Genomic DNA, 18,964 nt, shown 5'->3' with positions numbered 1-18,964 from the left:
TTAGACAAAAATCTGGCAACATCTCCCCTGTACCGGTGACAATCTGAATCATACATACATCCACAAGAATACATCAGCCCATACGGCTGGAATATACACAACCACGCAGCTATATACTCAGCATACTCAGCTAGAACAAAATATCACAACCACGCAGTTATATATATTAAACAACCCACTCGTCTGTACTAAAAACACACAGTGGAAATGTAACGCCCGCCCTTCCCCTACTGATGGCAAGGGCGGCGCTACGCGAACATACATACATGCATATGAAATCATTGCAGCGGAAGAAAATTAAATTTAAAACATACATAGAGAACTACATAATTATGTAAACATATTAAACATGTGAGCATGCTTAGCATTCATGTGCGTAACTTAATTTAATATTTAATCACTGAACCTAACATAGAATTCAAGCATAGTTTAGTCACCTTAACATTCAAGCATGATAAAAAGGTTCTTAGAAATTCTTTAACTAAACCAAGCGCCTATTAGTTCAAGATTCATGGAAATAATAAAAAGAGATAATCAAGTAGCAAACATTAAAAGCATCAAATAGAAAAACAAGTTAACATGCAGAACTTAGAATATGCATAAGTCTTAAAACACAAAATAGATCTCTTCCACCATGCCACCGCCACACACATCCTTTGCCCCTCCTGCTGCTCCCTTTAGTTTAGCCATTCTTTACCCTTTTCTGCAGTACAAGGAAAAGTAAACTATAAGCACATAGGCTTAGTAAGATCCTTTCCTACTCACAAAACATACATCATGAAATTGATATAGAGTAATGACATGTTTATCTAATCAACACATAGATTTAACATTTTTCATAATAGCATAAGTAGTGTAACGACCCAACTTTCCCTATTTGGAGTTCTAAATGTCCTTCAAACCGTGGACCTCGGACTTGAACCGAATCCAGCTAGCCAACTATTCCGGAATTGTTTTGTGAATGAATATGGAGCAAAATCTATTTAAGCAGTAGTTAATGAATAGGAAATAAATTGGAATAAGAATGGTTGCAGCCGAGATTCGAACCCGTGAGCCGCGCCTTAAGCAGAAGGCAGCCAACCTGCCAGCGGGCTTTGTTAATTAAGGAAAAAGTGAATAATATTTAAGGTATAGTAATTAATAAAAATCTTACTTATAAGAAAAGGTTTAAGTTTTTTTCCCGAGCCCTAAAATTCCTTCTCCCTCTCGTGTACTCACGACGGCGCGATTTCCTCTTCTCGGGCGGAAACGAAGCCACACCTAGGGCACGTCTCTGGCGCCGGCGAGAGGCTTTTTCCGGCCGGTCTTCACCCGTGCGTGATCCTCTCGACGAGAAGAGCTTGTGAGCATGAAGGAGAAGCCGAGATCTTCATCTCTCCGAAACCCTAGCAGCCTTCCTCTTCCGGTTGTAAGTCCTAAAAGCAAGGGTAAGTTGCTTACTCACCTGCAGTAAGAGTAGCTATCGAGTTTTTTCTTTTCCTGTTGTTTTCTGTGATGTATGTCGTAAGGAGCTTGTTGTGAGGTTGTTGCCGTGAGCCTCAAAAGGGAACGAAGAAGGAAAACAGATTGTATTGCTTTGAATTGTAGTTTGAATTCGGTGGATAAGATTAGTAGCTTGTGATCCCTTGCAATCTCTCACATTCATTGATGGTAATTGTTTTTCTAGTTCTGGAAGATCCATTTTTATTTTATGCAACATCGTAATTGTGTTGTGACTAGTACCCATGAAATTCTCAGTGCATTAGCATTTTAAGTAGCCCGTGTTATGTTTAGCTAGGTTACATTTTCTAAATGATGGATCTATTGCTTTACAACTCTGCCCTTTAGGTTCATCCCATTTTCAAATACTTAAACTTTGAGTTTTGCTGTCATATTGATACTAAATTCTATACCCCTGTACATTCTGTCAGACCTCTGAAATTGAGAATGGAAAAGTTTGAGTTATGTGATATGTTGTTTAGACTCTACCTCTTTGCTGTAAAATTCTACTTTGCTGGTTAATTTCCCTTTTTGTTGCCTTAGCTTGGTTAATTTCCCCTTCCTGTCGTGAGTTTGATAAAGAAGAGGAGAAGAGATTTTAATGGATTTAGCATGTGTTTAAGTATCTCATCTTATGTTAACTTTGTAGATTTTAGTTTATATGCAATTAACTAGAAACGATTCAGAATTTGTAGACCTGTGGAGAGCATGCTTTAGTGTAACATGTGTTAACTTTGATAGCAGCAGTAATTTTCCCTTAGGCTATGCTCGGTTAGAAACAAATCAACATGAGTAGATCCATTAAGTTCTTGTTCTAGTATACCATGAAACTTGACCCATTAAGTGCAGATTTTTACAAGTAATGTACGTAGATTTTTGATAAGTATAACATTGCAGATTTTGTTTAAGGAATTTTATAGTTTTATGAAACCCGAACAGTCCTATTGTCTAATGGTGGCTGCAACATGCTTACTTTAGATAGCTTCCTATTGTAGATGGAATTGTTTTTACACTCATAGCATGCTTACGTAGTGATAATGGTCTTCTTGTATAGCATGTTTAAAATGACTATATTTCCTCTTTACTTTCACAACAAGTATTAATAATTGTGTTTATTCTGTGAAACTCTAGAATTTTCATTCATATAGTCTTCTATTAAACTCTTTTAGGGGTTATGAGTGATTATAAGTAAGAAAAGACCAAGGTCTTAAATTGATCCTAAATTCCAGAAGTTTAGGATTAAAAGCACACTAAGTGTTTGAATAAATGCCAAGACATTTTGTTATAAGAGAATTAAAGAATAACAAGTATAAGGAAGTTATAGTTAAAAAGAAAATAAGTATTTTATTTTTTTAATGGCATGTACCGGACACAAGGTCCATTGGGTGGGCTCCTAGATCGCCCCTAGGCACAATATCGCCTAGAAGTATCTTAGTAGTTTCGGGATTAGCTACCTCGACTCATATTAAGGATGCACGCAAATTGGTATAATGCCGGGTCCAAGAGAAGTTTATTATTATTTTAAACTAATAAAGTATAAGTTTTGGAACAAATGAAACAAGTTTCACATATGCTTAAAATCAGTAAGTTTAGTTCTTTTGAATTCTAGCATGCAGTATTAGTTTTATTTGTTTCCTGATTAGTTATTTAGCATGATTAGCTTTATCTCCCAGCATGCAGTTTTATCCTTGTGTAGCATGATTAGCTATTAGAATTACATGAGTAGATTCCTTAGCTTTTCTTTGCTATTAGTTTGACATGAGCAGTTATGTTTATTCTTTACTTTCTTTTAGAGCATATAGTTTCTAGTTCTTTCTGTATACATGCATATTCATGTTTTTGTGAGTTAGATAGCACTTACTAAGCAAATTTTGCTTATAGATTGCATTTCCTCTTACTGCAGATAAAGGAAAGGAAAAGATTTAGCAAGGAAGGCGACAAGGTGGTGCGGATAGTGTGTGATGCGTGGACTGTGGGAGAGAACTGGGAAGTTTTGCGTTTTCGTGTTTAGTGGATAAGAAGTAATTGAGTTGTACTCTATGGTTGAAGTCATTGAAACTATATTTTATATATTCTATGTTCCTATTGAGTTTATTCGTGTTTTAGTTTGCATGCTGTGATGAGTTTCTATATAATAGGTAGATATTATAGTTTTTGTCACTTATTAAATTGCGTGGGTATTTGATATATGTTCCAGCCGCTTGTGACTATGTATACTACGTATGTATTGATGAATTTGGTCACCGGTACAGGGGAGACTCTGCCGAAATTTTTCGGTAAGGACTCCTTGTGGTTTCGATTATACCGGTTAAGTAGAGTTAGTAGTTAAGTAACGGTCATCCTTAGAGAGTAGTAGTGGTAGTAAGAAGGGTGGTCATTACAGTTGGTATCAGAGCAGTACCCATTCTCCAGCATCACACATCATCAGCACCAGCTTTGCTGTCTTCAAGTAAGAAAGTATTTAAGTTTTCCTTTTATGCTTTCTTTATTATTTGCAGTATAGAGTATTTGCTTATATGCGCTTTAGTAAGATAGAAGTTTTATTTCTCTTTTATCTATATACATAAGTTTGTTTAGAAAGGATAGAGAATATACCAAGTCTTTTTTTTGCATAAATAGATGTCAAGAAAAGGACGTCCTCGTACTGTTCGTACTGAGAACCAAGATCTGGAGAATGAAGAGCTTAGATCAACTGAGCCCAATCTCTCTGAAGTTGTTGCCCAACTCCAGAGACAAGTAGTAGAGCAGCAGCAAGTGATTGCCAATCTGATGGACAATCAGCAGCCAGTTCCTCCCACTCCTCCAACCATCAATGTGGAGACTCCAGTGGTGACTGAAGTTCCACCAGCCACCCTGGAAGTCACCACAACACTTAGAAGATAAGAAGCATACCTGATACAGTGGCTTAAGCTGAAGCCAGAAAGTTTCTCAGGCACGACTGAGCCCTTGGATGCTCAGGCTTGGTTCAAGACACTGGAGAGCACCATAGAGCTTCTAGACTGGCCAGAAGTCGAGAAGGTCAAGTGTGCCTCATTCTGCCTATCTGGAGATGCTCGTATGTAGTGGGAGAGAGTTAAAAGCAAGAGAGCAGTCAAACATATGAGCTAGACTGACTCCGAGACAGAGTTTCATGAAGAATTCTTCCGCCAACGGATCACCAATAAGTATTATGAAGAGTTTATAGAATTCAGAAGGTGAACCATCTTTTGAGTTCACGGGAGTACCAAAGAGGAAGACCCAGAAATTCCTCTCCTCCCTAACAGCTCACCAGATGTTAGCTAAAAGATGTACTGGTTTTCTTGCGTACATTGTGAATACAGAAGAACAAGAAAGACCCAAGCAGGAAGATGTTCGGGTAGTCTGTGAGTATCCAGAGGTATTCCCAGAAGAGCTACCTGGACTACTTCTTAGCAGAGAAGTAGAGTTTGAAATTGAATTGGTTCCTGACACCAGCCCAATTTCAAAAGCTCTGTACCGAATTTCTCTAGCAGAGCTAAAAGAGTTGTTCGTTAAGAAGAAAGACGGATCCATGCTAATGTGCATAGATTTTAGAGCGCTGAGCAAAGTAGCAGTTAAGGACAAGTACCCTCTTTCCAGAATAGATGATCTATATGATCAGCTAAAGAGAGAAATAGTGTTCTCTAAAATAGACCTGTGCTCTGGGTACCATCAGTTGTAAGTGAATGAAAATACTACACCCAGAACAGTTTCCAGGACCAGATATGGACACTACAAATTTGTAGTCATGCCTTTTGGTGTGATTAATGCACCAGCAGTTTTCATGGACTTAATGAACAGAGTGTTCAGAGAATACCTTGACAAATTTGTCATTGTGTTCATCGATGACATTCTAATTTATTCCAGAACCCCAGAGGAGCATGACACGCACTTGAGGATAGTACTGCAGACTCTTCAGCAAAAGCAGCTTTACGCTAAGTTCTCAAAGTGCGAGTTCTGGTTAGAGCAGGTGGCGTTTCTAGGTCACATAATTTCTAAAGAAGGCATCCAAGTGGATCCAGCCAAAATAGAAGCAGTCAACAACTGGAGTATACCCAAGAATGCCAGGGAGATCAGAAGCTTCCTTGGTTTAGCCGGATACTACAGAAAATTTGTGGAGGACTTTTCCAGGATAACCTCTCCACTGACAGCCCTCACCAGAAAGAACAAGAAGTTTGAATGGTCAGACAAATGTGAGTAGAGTTTCCAAGAGCTAAAGAAGAGACTGACCAGTGCTCCCATCCTGACAGTTCCAGAAAGTGACAAGAGTTTTGACATCTATAGTGATGCTTCCAAGATGGGCCTAGGAGCTGTACTCATGCAAGAAGGAAAAGTTATAGCTTATGTTTCCATGCAACTCAAAGACTACGAGAAGAACTACCCCACTCATGATCTTGAGCTGACAGCTGTGGTCTTTGCGCTGAAACTCTACACCACTTGTATGGAGTTCAATGTAGAATTTTCACAGACCATCAGAGTCTTAAGTACTTCTTTACTCAGAAGGACTTAAACATGAGACAGCGTAGGTGGCTAGAGTTGGTCAAAGACTATGACTGTGAAATCCTCTACCACCCAGGCAAAGCTAATAAAGTGGAAGATGCACTAAGCAGGAAATCCAGTGCATCCCTGATGTCTTTGTCATCATTAGCCCTACCACTGCAGAAGGAGTTGTCAGACTTTGGTATGGAAATTATTTATGGGCAACTCTCTACATTGACCTTAGAGTCTACCTTGCTTGAGGATATACAGAGAAAGCAAAGTGAAGATCCAGATATCCAGAAGATCAAGCAAGGGATACAAAAAGAAGAAAATTCAGAGTTTCGAATATCAGACAATGGAATTCTCTATCAGGGGAGCCACCTTTGTGTTCCCAATGATGAGAAATTAAGGAGGAAGATTCTAGAAGAAGTACATAGTACACCCTACTCCATGCATCCTGGTTCTACAAAGATGTACCAAGACGTGAAACAGAGGTTCTGGTGGTCTGGACTCAAAAGAGATGTTGCTAAATATGTCAGTACTTGCCTGACATGCCAGAGGGTGAAAGCAGAACACCAGAGACCAGGAGGAGTTCTACAGCCTCTTCCTATACCAAAGTGGAAGTGGAAAGACATATCCATGGACTTCATAACAGGTCTCCCAAGAACCACAAATGGATATGATGCGATATGGGTAATAGTAGACCGATTGACTAAGTCTGCTCATTTTCTAGCCATCAAGGTGTCCCACTCTATAGAGCAGTTGACACAGTTATATGTTAAGGAGGTGATCAGGCTTCACGGAGTTCCTAAATCTATTGTTTCTGATAGAGATGGATGCTTCACCTCACACTTTTGGGAGTGTGTTCAGAATGCACTAGGTACCATACTCAAGTTCAGCACAGCTTTTCATCCTCAGACTGATAGACAGACAGAGTGAGTAAATTAGATTCTAGAAGATATGCTCAGAGCTTGTGCACTAGATTTCAAGGGAAGTTGGTGCAAGTACCTATACTTAGCTGAGTTTGCCTACAACAATAGCTATCAGGCCACCATCAAGATGGCACCTTATGAGGTGTTGTATGGCAGGAAGTGCAGATCACCCATTTGCTGGCAAGAAGCAGGTGAAAGAAGAGAGATGGAAGTAGAGCTGGACATTCAGACGAGCTGATAGATGAAACTACTCAGGTTATTCAGAAGATCAGACAGAGAATTGAAACTGCCCAGAGTAGACAGAAGAGTTATGCTGACACACGCCGTAGGCCACTTGAATTCCAAGTAGGGGATTCAGTCTTTCTCAAGGTTGCTCCGATGAAGGGAGTGATGAGATTTGACAAGAAGGGCAAATTAAGTCCTCGTTATGTAGGACCTTACCTGATCACAGAAAGGATTGGGAAAGTAACTTACAAGCTGGACTTATCACAGGACATGTCTGCAATATATAATGTATTTCATGTCTCTATGTTAAAGAAGTGTATTCACGACCCTAGCCAAGTGATTCAGCCTCAGTCAGTGCAAATCTAAGAGGATCTTAGCTACGAGAGCAAACCTACACAGATAGTGGACAGAGCAGTCAAGAGACTAAGAAATAAAGAAGTGCCACTAGTGAAGGTCATTTGGTAGAACCAGAAGCACGAGGAAGTCACTTGGGAGCGTGAGGATAGTATGAGACAGAAATATCCAGAACTATTCTAAGTTCGTGGACGAACTTTTTATAAGGTATGGGGGATTATAACTACCCAAATGTTCCTATTTCGAGATCTAAATGTCCTTAAAAATATTTGAAAATGCTTTTAAAATATTCTAGAGATTTTTAGGAATTTTTAGAGTATTTTTATGTAATTTTTGGAGGTCGTTTGGTATTTTTACTAAATGAAGGAAGTTTTGACAAAAAAACGTCCAAATCAAGATTCGAACCGTGGACCTCGGACTTGAACCGAGTCTTAACCGAATCCAGCTAGCCAACTTTTCCGGAATTGTTTTGTGAATAAATATGGAGCAAATTCTATTTAAGCATTAGTTAATGAATAGGAAATAAATTGGAATAAGAAGGGTTGAAGCCGAGATTCGAATCCGCTAGCCGCGCCTTAAGCAGAAGGCAGCCAACCAACTGTGCCAGCGGGCTTTGTTAATTAAAGAAAGAGTGAATAATATTTAAGGTATAGTAATTAACAAAATTCTTAGTTATAAGAAAAGGTTTAAGTTTTTTTCTCGAGCCCTAAAATTCCTTCTCCCTCTCGTGTACTCGCGACGGCGCGATTTCCTCTTCTCCGGCGGAAACGAAGCCACACCTAGGGCATGTCTCCGGCGCCGACGAGAGGCTTTTTCCGGCCGGTCTTCACCCGTGCGTGATCCTCTCGACGAGAAGAGCTTGTGAGCACGAAGGAGAAGTCGAGATCTTCATCTCTCCGAAACCCTAGCAGCCTTCCTCTTCCGGTTGTAAGTCCTAAAAGCAAGGGTAAGTTGCTTACTCACCTGCAGTAAGAGTAGCTATCAAGTTTTTACTTTTCCTGTTGTTTTCTGTGATGTATGCCATAAGGAGCTTGTTGTGAGGTTGTTGCCGTGAGCCTCAAAAGGGAACGAAGAAGGAAAATAGATTATATTGCTTTGAATTGTAGTTTGAATTCGGTGGATAAGATTAGTAGCTTGTGATCCCTTGCAATCTCTCACATTCATTGATGGTAATTGTTTTTCTAGTTCTGGAAGATCCATTTTTATTTTATGCAACATCGTAATTGTGTTGTGACTAGTACCCATGAAATTCTCAGTGCATTAGCATTTTAAGTAGCCCGTGTTATGTTTAGCTAGGTTACATTTTCTAAATGATGGATCTGTTGCTTTACAACTCTGCCCTTTAGGTTCATCCCATTTTCAAATACTTAAACTTTGAGTTTTGCTGTCATATTGATACTAAATTCTATACCCCTGTACATTCTGTCAGACCTCTGAAATTGAGAATGGAAAAGTTTGAGTTATGTGATATGTTGTTTAGACTCTACCTCTTTGCTGTAAAATTCTACTTTGCTGGTTAATTTCCCTTTTTGTTGCCTTAGCTTGATTAATTTCCCCTTGCTGCCGTGAGTTTGATAAAGAAGAGGAGAAGAGATTTTAATGGATTTAGCATGTGTTTAAGTATCTCATCTTATGTTAACTTTGCAACTTTTAGTTTATATGTAATTAACTAGAAACGATTCAGAATTTGCAGACCTGTGGAGAGCATGCTTTAGTGTAACATGTGTTAACTTTGATTAGCAGCAGTAATTTTCCCTTAGGCTATGCTCGGTTAGAAACAAATCAACATGAGTAGATCCATTAAGTTCTTGTTCTAGTATACCATGAAACTTGACCCATTAAGTGCAGATTTTTACAAGTAATGTACGCAGATTTTTGATAAGTATAACATTGCAGATTTTGTTTAAGGAATTTTAAAGTTTTATGAAACCCGAACAGTCCTATTATCTAATGGTGGCTGCAGCATGCATACTTTAGATAGCTTCCTATTGTAGATGGAATTGTTTTTACACTCATAGCATGCTTACGTAGTGATAATGGTCTTCTTGTACAGCATGTTTTAAAAGACTGTATTTCCTCTTTACTTTCATAGCAAGTATTAATAATTGTGTTTATTCTGTGAAACTCTAGAATTTTCATGCATATAGTCTTCTATTAAACTCTTTTAGGGGTTATGAGTGATTATAAGTAAGAAAAGACCAAGGTCTTAAATTGATCCTAAATTCCAGAAGTTTAGGATTAAAAGCACACTAAGTGTTTGAATAAATGCCAAGGCATTTTGTTATAAGAGAATTAAAGAATAACAAGTATAAGGAAGTTATAGTTAAAAAGAAAATAAGTATTTTATTTTTTTAATGGCATGTACCGGACACAAGGTCCATTGGGTGGGCTCCTAGATCGCCCCTAGGCACAAGATCGCCTTGAAGTACCTTAGTAGTTTCGGGATTAGCTACCTCGACTCTTATCAAGGATGCGCGCAAATTGGTACAATGCCGGGCCCAAGAGAAGTTTATTATTATTTTAAAGTAATAAAGTATAAGTTTTGGAACAAATGAAACAAGTTTCAAATATGCTTAGAATCAGTAAGTTTAGTTCTTTTGAATTCTAGCATGCAGTATTAGTTTTATTTGTTTCCAGATTAGTTATTTAGCATGATTAGCTTTATCTCCCAGCATGCAGTTTTAGCCTTGTGTAGCATGATTAGCTATTAGAATTACATGAGTAGATTCCTTAGCTTTTCTTTGCTATTAGTTTGACATGAGCAGTTATGTTTATGCTTTACTTTCTTTTAGAACATATAGTTTCTAGTTCTTTCTGTATACATGCATATTCATGTTTTTGTGAGTTAGATAGCGCTTACTAAGAAAATTTTGCTTATAGATTGCATTTCCTCTTACTGCAGATAAAGGAAAGGAAAAGATTTAGCAAGGAAGGCGACAAGGTGGTGCGGATGGTGTGTGATGCGTGGACTGTGGGAGAGAATTGAGATGTTTTGCGTTTTCATGTTTAGTGGATAAGAAGTAATTGAGTTGTACTCTATGGTTGAAGTCATTGAGACTGTATTTTATATATTCTATGTTTCTATTGAGTTTATTCGTGTTTTAGTTTGCATGTTGTGATGAGTTTCTATGTAATAGGTAGATATTATAGTTTTTGTCACTTATTAAACTGCGTGGGTGTTTGATATATGTTCCAGCTGCCTGTGACTGTGTATACTGCGTATGTATTGATGAATTTGGTCACCGGTACAGGGGAGACTTTGTCAAAATTTTTCGGTAAGGACTCCTCGTGGTTTCGATCATACCGGTTAAGTAGAGTTAGTAGTTAAGTAACAGTCATCCTTAGAGTGTAGTAGTGGTAGTAAGAAGGGTGGTCGTTACAAGTAGTGTCATACTCATTTGGCAAATCATAGACATAGCATACGAGAGCATAAACATAAGGTAGTTGCATGTTTATTTAGGCATCATAGACATATCACAAGAGAGCATTTTCATGAAGCATAATAATCAAATAGTATGAAATAAGTATATGCAAAAATATTCTTTTGAAAACATATATCATATAGATACTTAAATATAAATCTCAACATGTGGGTCTGGCATTGTACCACATACATGAATTACGCGCATCCTAAATAAATCCGAAGTAGCTAATCCCGAACCTACTAGGAAACTAGGCCCGTGCTTCGACCTAGGGGCAACTTAGGAGCCCATCCTATGGACCATTCTTAGGGTCCGGTACAAGCCATACAAAGGTAAAATAGCATATCATGTTTCTTGTCATATCATGAAGAGTGCTCTTAATCTCAACTTATTGGGAAGCAACTCTTAGGCATTTCATCATACATAAGCCTTGCATAAGTATAACATGGTGACATAAGGTTCACATATCACATAGCATATCATAGAGAGTCATTATCATGCATAGTTGTGGTTTTGAACTTTCTACAAACCCTAATTCCATGTCTTGGCCAAAACCTATAAAGCATGATTCTAGGTTTCTTTTAAGCAACTTTAAGCATGAAACTTTAAACTAATATCACATAATACATAGCATATCATAGAAGAAAACATAGGTAAGTCTAGTTGGAATTAAACTTCCCTAAACCTTTTCATTTCCTTCTTGGCCGAAACTTACAAGGCATGTCCCTAGGTTTCTAAGCTACATAAATCACGAATAGAATCTTTATAACATCACATAACATATTAGGTATCATGAGAGAAAGCATAAGCAAGTATAATTGGAGTTTAAACTTCCCTAAGCCTTTTATTTCTTCTTGGCCGAAACTTCAAGGCATGCCCCTAGGTTTTTAAGCTACATAAATCATGAATAGCATCTTTATAACATCACATAACATATTAGGTATCATGAGAGAAAGCATAAGCAAGTCTAATTGGAGTTTAAACTTCCCTAAGCCTTTTATTTCTTCTTGGCCGAAACTTCAAGGGCATGTTCCTAGGTTTTTAAGCTACATAAATCATGAATAGCATCTTAATAACATCACATACCATATTAGGTATTATGAGAGAAAGCATAAGCAAGTCTAATTGGAGTTTAAACTTCCCTAAGCCTTTTATTTCTTCTTGGCCGAAACATTACAAGGGCATGATTCTAGATTTTAGCCAACACCAAACATGAATAACATCTTAATAACACCACATAATATATTAGGTATCATGGGAGAAAGCATAAGCAAGTCTAGTTGGAGTTTAAACTTTTCTAAGCCTTTTTGTTTCTTTCTTGGCCGAAACTTACAAGGCAAGTCCCTAGGTTTTTAAGCAACATAAAAACATGGAGCCATCAAACTAACATCACCTAATAGATTACACATCATGAGGAATCATAATCAAGCATGGTTAAAGTTTTGAACTCTCTTCATATTTGGCCGAAACTTACAAGGGCATGTTCCTAGGTTTTAAGAAACATCAACCATGAACAACATCTTAATAACATCATATAATATACTAGGTATCATGGGAGAAAGCATAAGCAAGCCTATTTGGAGTTTAAACTTTCCTAAGCCTTTTTGTTTCTTTCTTGACCGAAACTTACAAGGGCATGCTCCTAGGTTTTAAGCAACATCAACCATGAATAACATCTTAATAGCATCACATAATATACTAGGTATCATGGGAGAAAGCATAAGCAAGCCTATTTGGAGTTTAAACTTCCCTAAGCCTTTTATTTCTTCTTGGCCGAAACATTACAAGGACATGATTCTAGGTTTGAGCAACATAAAAAGAAGAAAACAACAAGGAAAAACTACTTGTACTGCAGGTGAGGGGAATACTTATATCCTCTTGCTTGATTTACTAAGAAAATACCCTTGGTGGAGAAGAAGAAGAGGACTTTTCGCTTCTAGAATCTCCCTTTTTCTTATTTTTGCTTGTAAGAAGAAGTGTGTTCTAACGGCTTCTCATTGTGAAGTTTTCCTAGGAAGGAACCTTTAGCTTGAATTCCGAAAATGGAGGAGGAGAAGGAGGAAAGTTTCGGTGGACGGAGAAGAAGGAGGAAGGAGGAAAAATCTAACTTTTCTTTCCCTTACTCCTATTTATTCCAAATGAAAGGGAGAAGGGAAAACACCTTTTCATTCTTCCCTTCATTTATTCTAAATGAAGGGAGAAGGGAAAATGAACTCTTCATGCTAAGTGAAGGGGAGAAAGGAAAGATAAACTTTTCTTCTAAGTGAAGGGAGAAAGGTGTCCCTTCTGTTAGTTACAGTCCTAGAGCCAATCATTTGATGATTGTTGTATGGACTCGTTGTATCATATTCTTATATAAATAAAGGTATTTATTTTTTTGGTTATTATACTTACTTGTATTGGTGCCAAATAACTAAGTATAATAGCGTCCTTGAGTACAAGGTTCTTACCTATATCAATCGATTGGTTGAATCGATAGTGAGATGATATAGGGAACACTACTCTTAATCATTCCTAGTCGAGTATTAACATTCAGGGACAATGTTAATGCGATGAGACTAGCATGTAGGTCAACTCGATGACTTGATCTCACAAGTCATGGATATGGAGATATCAAGTTGACACATGGGTATGCATTAGAGAATGTATACTGAATGACCCGCCATAAGAAAGTAGCATGGATCGTTATATGAGTGTCATATACTTTCTCATGTGGCTATTAGTATGACTACTAGTCCTTGGACCTGAAGTCGCCATGGTTCCCTACATAAGGAGTTACGTACTTTGGTTTCGTCAAACGTCACCCGTAACTGGGTGGACTATAAAGGCGATTACTGGGTATGTAACAAATTATGCGGAGGGATGTGAGTGATGTAGATGGGATCTATCCCTCCTATATGATGAGAGAGACATCGATATTCTTGATAGAGTGAGACCACTAAGTGCATGGCCATGCCCAATTGAGTCAATATAAGATATTGAGCTCATTTGATTGAGTGAGTCTACTTGGAGTTCAAGATTTAGATTGAATAGAGGATGACACGGTCTATGCCTCATATTGATCAATCTAGATGTCTAGGATAGAAGGACAATGTCATATATTGTGAGGAGTCACAATTAGTAGTCACAAGGTGATGTTGGATCTCAACATTCTTATAACTTGGGTAGTAATAATGTGTTGCTAGATACCGCTCATTACTTATGCTTCTAAATTGGTTTAGGAGCATTGCCAACGTTATAAGAACCTATAGGGTCACACACAAAGGACAATTAGATGGAGATAGGTTCATATGATGAACCAAGAGGATTAGATTCATGTGATAAATCAAATTGGATTAAGAGTAATCCTAATTGAACTAATTGAGTTGGACTCAATTTGATTCATGTGTTCAATGAGTCTAATTTAGATTATGACTCATTGAATCAATTTAATTAAATGAATTAGATCTATTATATTAAATTGGCTTGAATCAAATGGTTGGATTTGATCAACCATGGGAGTTATAACGTCAAGTTTGACTTGACTTGAGAGGAAAATGAAAAGTCAAGTTTGACTTGACTATATGCCACCTCATTTGTGGTTGACATTAAGTGACCTAATGATGATATGCCACATCATCATGTTTAGCACATGTGTGTGCCACCTCATGGAGGTTATAAATCTCCTCTTTAATGGCCACATTAAATGAGAATGGAGGTTACAACTCCAATAGTGGCCGGCCACTTATGGTGAAGAAAGGAGTTGATTTTTCATTCAAGGCATTCTTTCCTCCTTCTTCCTATCTTCTTGCTCTCCCTCTCCTCCTCGTTGGCCGAACCATCTAAGGTGATAGTACACCTTTTTTTGGTCTTCTCCACCTAGTTTGTTCGTGTGGATACTTCTAGAGGATCATACACTTGATGATCTCGAGATCCGGCGAACTGTTGGACGAGAGGGATTGCGAAGGGCATCGCATCGAGGGTAAATTCCTTTTCCTTGTAGATCTAGTTTAGAACTAGCATAATAAACTCGTACTCATAATCTTTTTCGAAAATTTTACTTCGCACGGATCCGGTGGCATGGGAATCGGGGTTTCCGCAATGCGAAAAAGCGATATTTGCGGCCCGAAATTCCCAACAGTGGTATCAGAGCCACGTGCGAAATCTTGTACGAGTTTAATTTTTATTTTTAGAAAAAATATCAGTTCTGTAACTTTCTGTAATTTTATGGTTTTTATGGTTTTTATGGGTATTTTTCTCGTAGAAGCGAAGCACAAGTGTTTCGACACTTGTAGGCTTCGACTACCGAGAAGATTTTTCCGAAACGACAAGGTTTTGCCCCAAAACGTTTTGGGACAGCGGGCTAAGGCACTATAGGATCGCTAAGGAACACTCGTGATGGTTATATCGCGGGTAGGGGTACTGCCCATGGGCCCGCAAGGGGATTCATTCCGTGATTACGCCCGAAAACCCGCTAAACGGAACCGCCGGGAATTTTACTCATAAAAATTGTAAAAATTGTAGTAAAAATTACAGAAAATTATAGAAAATACATAATTTAGAATTATGTATTATTTTGTGATAGTCATGGCCCAAAAGACCCAAATTGGATTTGAAAAATTGTGTTGTAATTCATATTACGGCCTGCGCGCCGTCATTTGTGTTGTGTGTGCTGTATACTTGATACGCGACCTGCTCATTGTGCCTCTCTTTTTATTCTTGTTGTAAATTAGTTTAGACTCGAATGTAACTCGAGTTTCAAAATTGTAATGTACAAAAATTGGAGCGGTGGAAGGTCCACTCGAGACGGAGCTACAAGGAGGGCGCGAGTAACACAAGGTGGTCAAAGGGAGGAGCTTGGAGAAGCTGTTGACCATAGGTTGACCATCCGATCTTCTCATTGTCTTGAGAAGATCGTAGTAGGGCCATGACTAATCACAAATAGTATAATTAATTGCTTGTGTGTGTATATGTGATGCATGCTAATATAGTAATTAATTAGTGCCTTAACGATTAGATTAGATCTAAATCGTGTACAAGATGCACCCTACGATTAGATTAGATCTCAATCGCGTCAATTCTAAAATGCCTACCATGCCATGATACCTATCACTACCTTGATCACATGTGTTGTTGAATCTGCCAAAGCAGAGCAACACATATTATCTTGGTAGGGTACGGAGAGACAATCTTGGTCCCGCCTATCAACGCATGGGTGAGTACTACTCAATTAGATTGAGTAACTAGTTAACTCGGTTGGATCGAGTAAAACTATAGGCATATTTCCAACGGTTGGAATATAGGACATAATCACATTTATATTAATTCTTGGGCGTATTAGCCAAAGCTAACTCAAGTTTTAATATAACTGCGGATAATGATCCTATAAATAAGAGTTGCATAGAGATGTAATTGGTAATTAGTTACCTACCTATTATACTAAGTCTTGGGCGATTTAGCCAAAGCTAACTCAAGGCATAGTATGATGTGGATCTTGTCCCACTTGAATTATAGAATTCAGTGGGAGCATCATTTAGTTAAAGGTCTAATTAAATGATTAAAAGAATATGATATTTATTTTCTGTATTTTTCTATTGTAGATAACCAAGACGTCAAACACGAACACCTTCTCTCTGCGTTCTATCCTTGACAAGGACAAGCTCAACGGAGCAAATTTCCTGGACTGGTATAGGAATCTGACAATAGTTCTCACCCAAGAACGTAAACTGTACGTTCTGGAGCAGCCCATTCCGGAGGCTCCTCCTGCCAATGCCACGCGAGCTGACAAAGATGCTTATAAGAAGCATCAAGATGACGCATTAGATGTGTCATGACTTATGCTCGCGACCATGAACTCTGAGCTTCAGAAGCAACATGAGTTAATGGGTGCTTATGATATGGTTGAACATCTTCGTCAACTATATCAAGGACAAGTACGACACGAGAGATTTGAGATCTCAAGGGCACTATTTCAGTGCAAGATGTCAGATGGGGCTCCCGTAGGCCCATATGTACTCAAAATGATTGGGTACATAGAAAACGTACAGAGGTTGGGATTACCGCTTGGCCAAGAGCTGGCCACTGACCTGATCTTGCAATCCTTGTCAGATAGCTATAGTCAATTCATTCTAAACTACAACATGAACGAAATTGACAAGCCACTGCTTAAGAACTGCTGAGCTGAACCTTAAGAAGGTTAAGCCCCACTATGTTCTGATGGTTCAGAAACACAAGGGCAAGGGCAAGTCCAAAGGCAAAGGAAAGTCCCAAGCCAAGGGCAAAGGCAAGGCACTGAAGCCTAAAGGAGGGGTCGCCAAGGATGCTACCTGCTTCCACTGCGGTCAGACCGGACACTGGAAGAGGAACTGCAAGGTGTACCTGGAAGATCTTAAGAAGAAGAGAAGTGAGACTTCCACTTCAGGTATATATGTTATAGAAGTCAATCTATCTATTTCTTTATCATGGGCATTAGATACCGGATGTGCTTCTCACATTTGTACTAATGTGCAGGCATTGAGAAATAGCAGGGCATTGACGAAGGGCGAGGTGGACTTACGCGTAGGCAATGGAGCACGGGTTGTTGCTGTTGCTGTAGGGACTTATTTTCTATCTCTGCCCTCTGGGCTTGTACTAGAGTTGGATGATTGTTGTTATGTGCCTGCTTTAACTAAGAACATAATTTCAGTTTCTTGTTTGGAAAAGAAAGGTTTCTCTTTTATAATAAAGGACAAATGTTGTTCAGTTTATTTAAAAGATATGTTCTATTGTAGTACACCTCTGATGAACGGACTCTACATTCTAGACCTTGAAAACCCTATCTATAACATAAATACCAAGAGGTTCAAGTCAAATGACATGAACCAAACCTATCTCTGGCACTGTCGCTTAGGTCATATAAATGACAAGCGCTTATCCCAGCTCCATAAGGATAGTTTGCTGGACTCATTTGATTTTGAATCTTATGAGACGTGCGAGTCATGCCTACTAGGCATGATGACCAAGACTCCCTTTAGTGGGCACTGCGAAAGAGCGACTGATTTGTTAGAACTTATACATAGTGATGTATGTGGCCCTTTCAATGTCACTGCTAGAGGCGGTTATAGGTACTTTATCACATTTACTGATGACTTCAGTAGATATGGTTATGTGTACTTGATGACACATAAGTCTGAATCCTTTGAAAAGTTCAAAGAATTCAAGAATGAAGTACAGAACCAGCTTGGCAAGAGTATTAAGATACTTCGGTCAGATCGAGGTGGAGAATACCTTAGCCATGAGTTTCGTGACTATCTAGTTGAGTGTGGGATTCTATCCCAACTCACTCCTCCTGGAACACCATAGTGGAATGGTGTATCCGAAAGGAGGAACCGTACTCTATTAGATATGGTACGGTCTATGATGATTCACACAGATCTTCCTACATTTCTTTGGGGCTATGCTCTAGACACGACAACTTTTATACTCAACCGAGTTCCATCCAAGGCCGTGATAAAGACACCATATAGGATATGGACTGGGAGAGATGCCCACGTGTCTTTTATGAGGATTTGGGGTTGTGAGGCTTACGTTAGACGTCAAGTCTCAGACAAACTGGGACCCAAATCTGATAAGTGCTATTTCATTATATATCCTAAGGAAACTAAGGGATATTACTTCTACATTCCCAGTCAGCACAAGGTAGTTGTGGCAAAAACTGGGGTCTTTCTAGAAAGGGACTTTGTTTCTAGAAAGACTAGTGGGAGTACGTTCGATCTTGAAGAAGTTCAAGATGCGGACCATAGCACTGAAGCCTTGATGGAAGTTGAACTAGAACCACAAAGTGTTGTGGATGATGTTGTTCCACAAGGAGTTGAGGAACCACAACCAGTTCAAGTAGACATACCTCTTCGCAGGTTTGATAGGGTACGTCGTCAACCTGAGAGATACTCATTTCTCTTGTCGGACCATGATGACGTTGTGCTCATAGAGGATGAGCCTACCACCTATCAGGAAGTTGTGATGAGACCAGATTCTGAGAAATGGCTTGAGGCCATGAGATCCGAGATGGCATCCATGTACACTAATCAAATATGGACTTTGGTTGATCCACCTGAGGGT

The sequence above is a fragment of the Zingiber officinale genome, chromosome 9B (genome assembly GCF_018446385.1).
Source record: "Zingiber officinale cultivar Zhangliang chromosome 9B, Zo_v1.1, whole genome shotgun sequence".
Classification (NCBI taxonomy): domain Eukaryota; kingdom Viridiplantae; phylum Streptophyta; class Magnoliopsida; order Zingiberales; family Zingiberaceae; genus Zingiber; species Zingiber officinale.
This window is presented reverse-complemented; position numbering follows the sequence as displayed.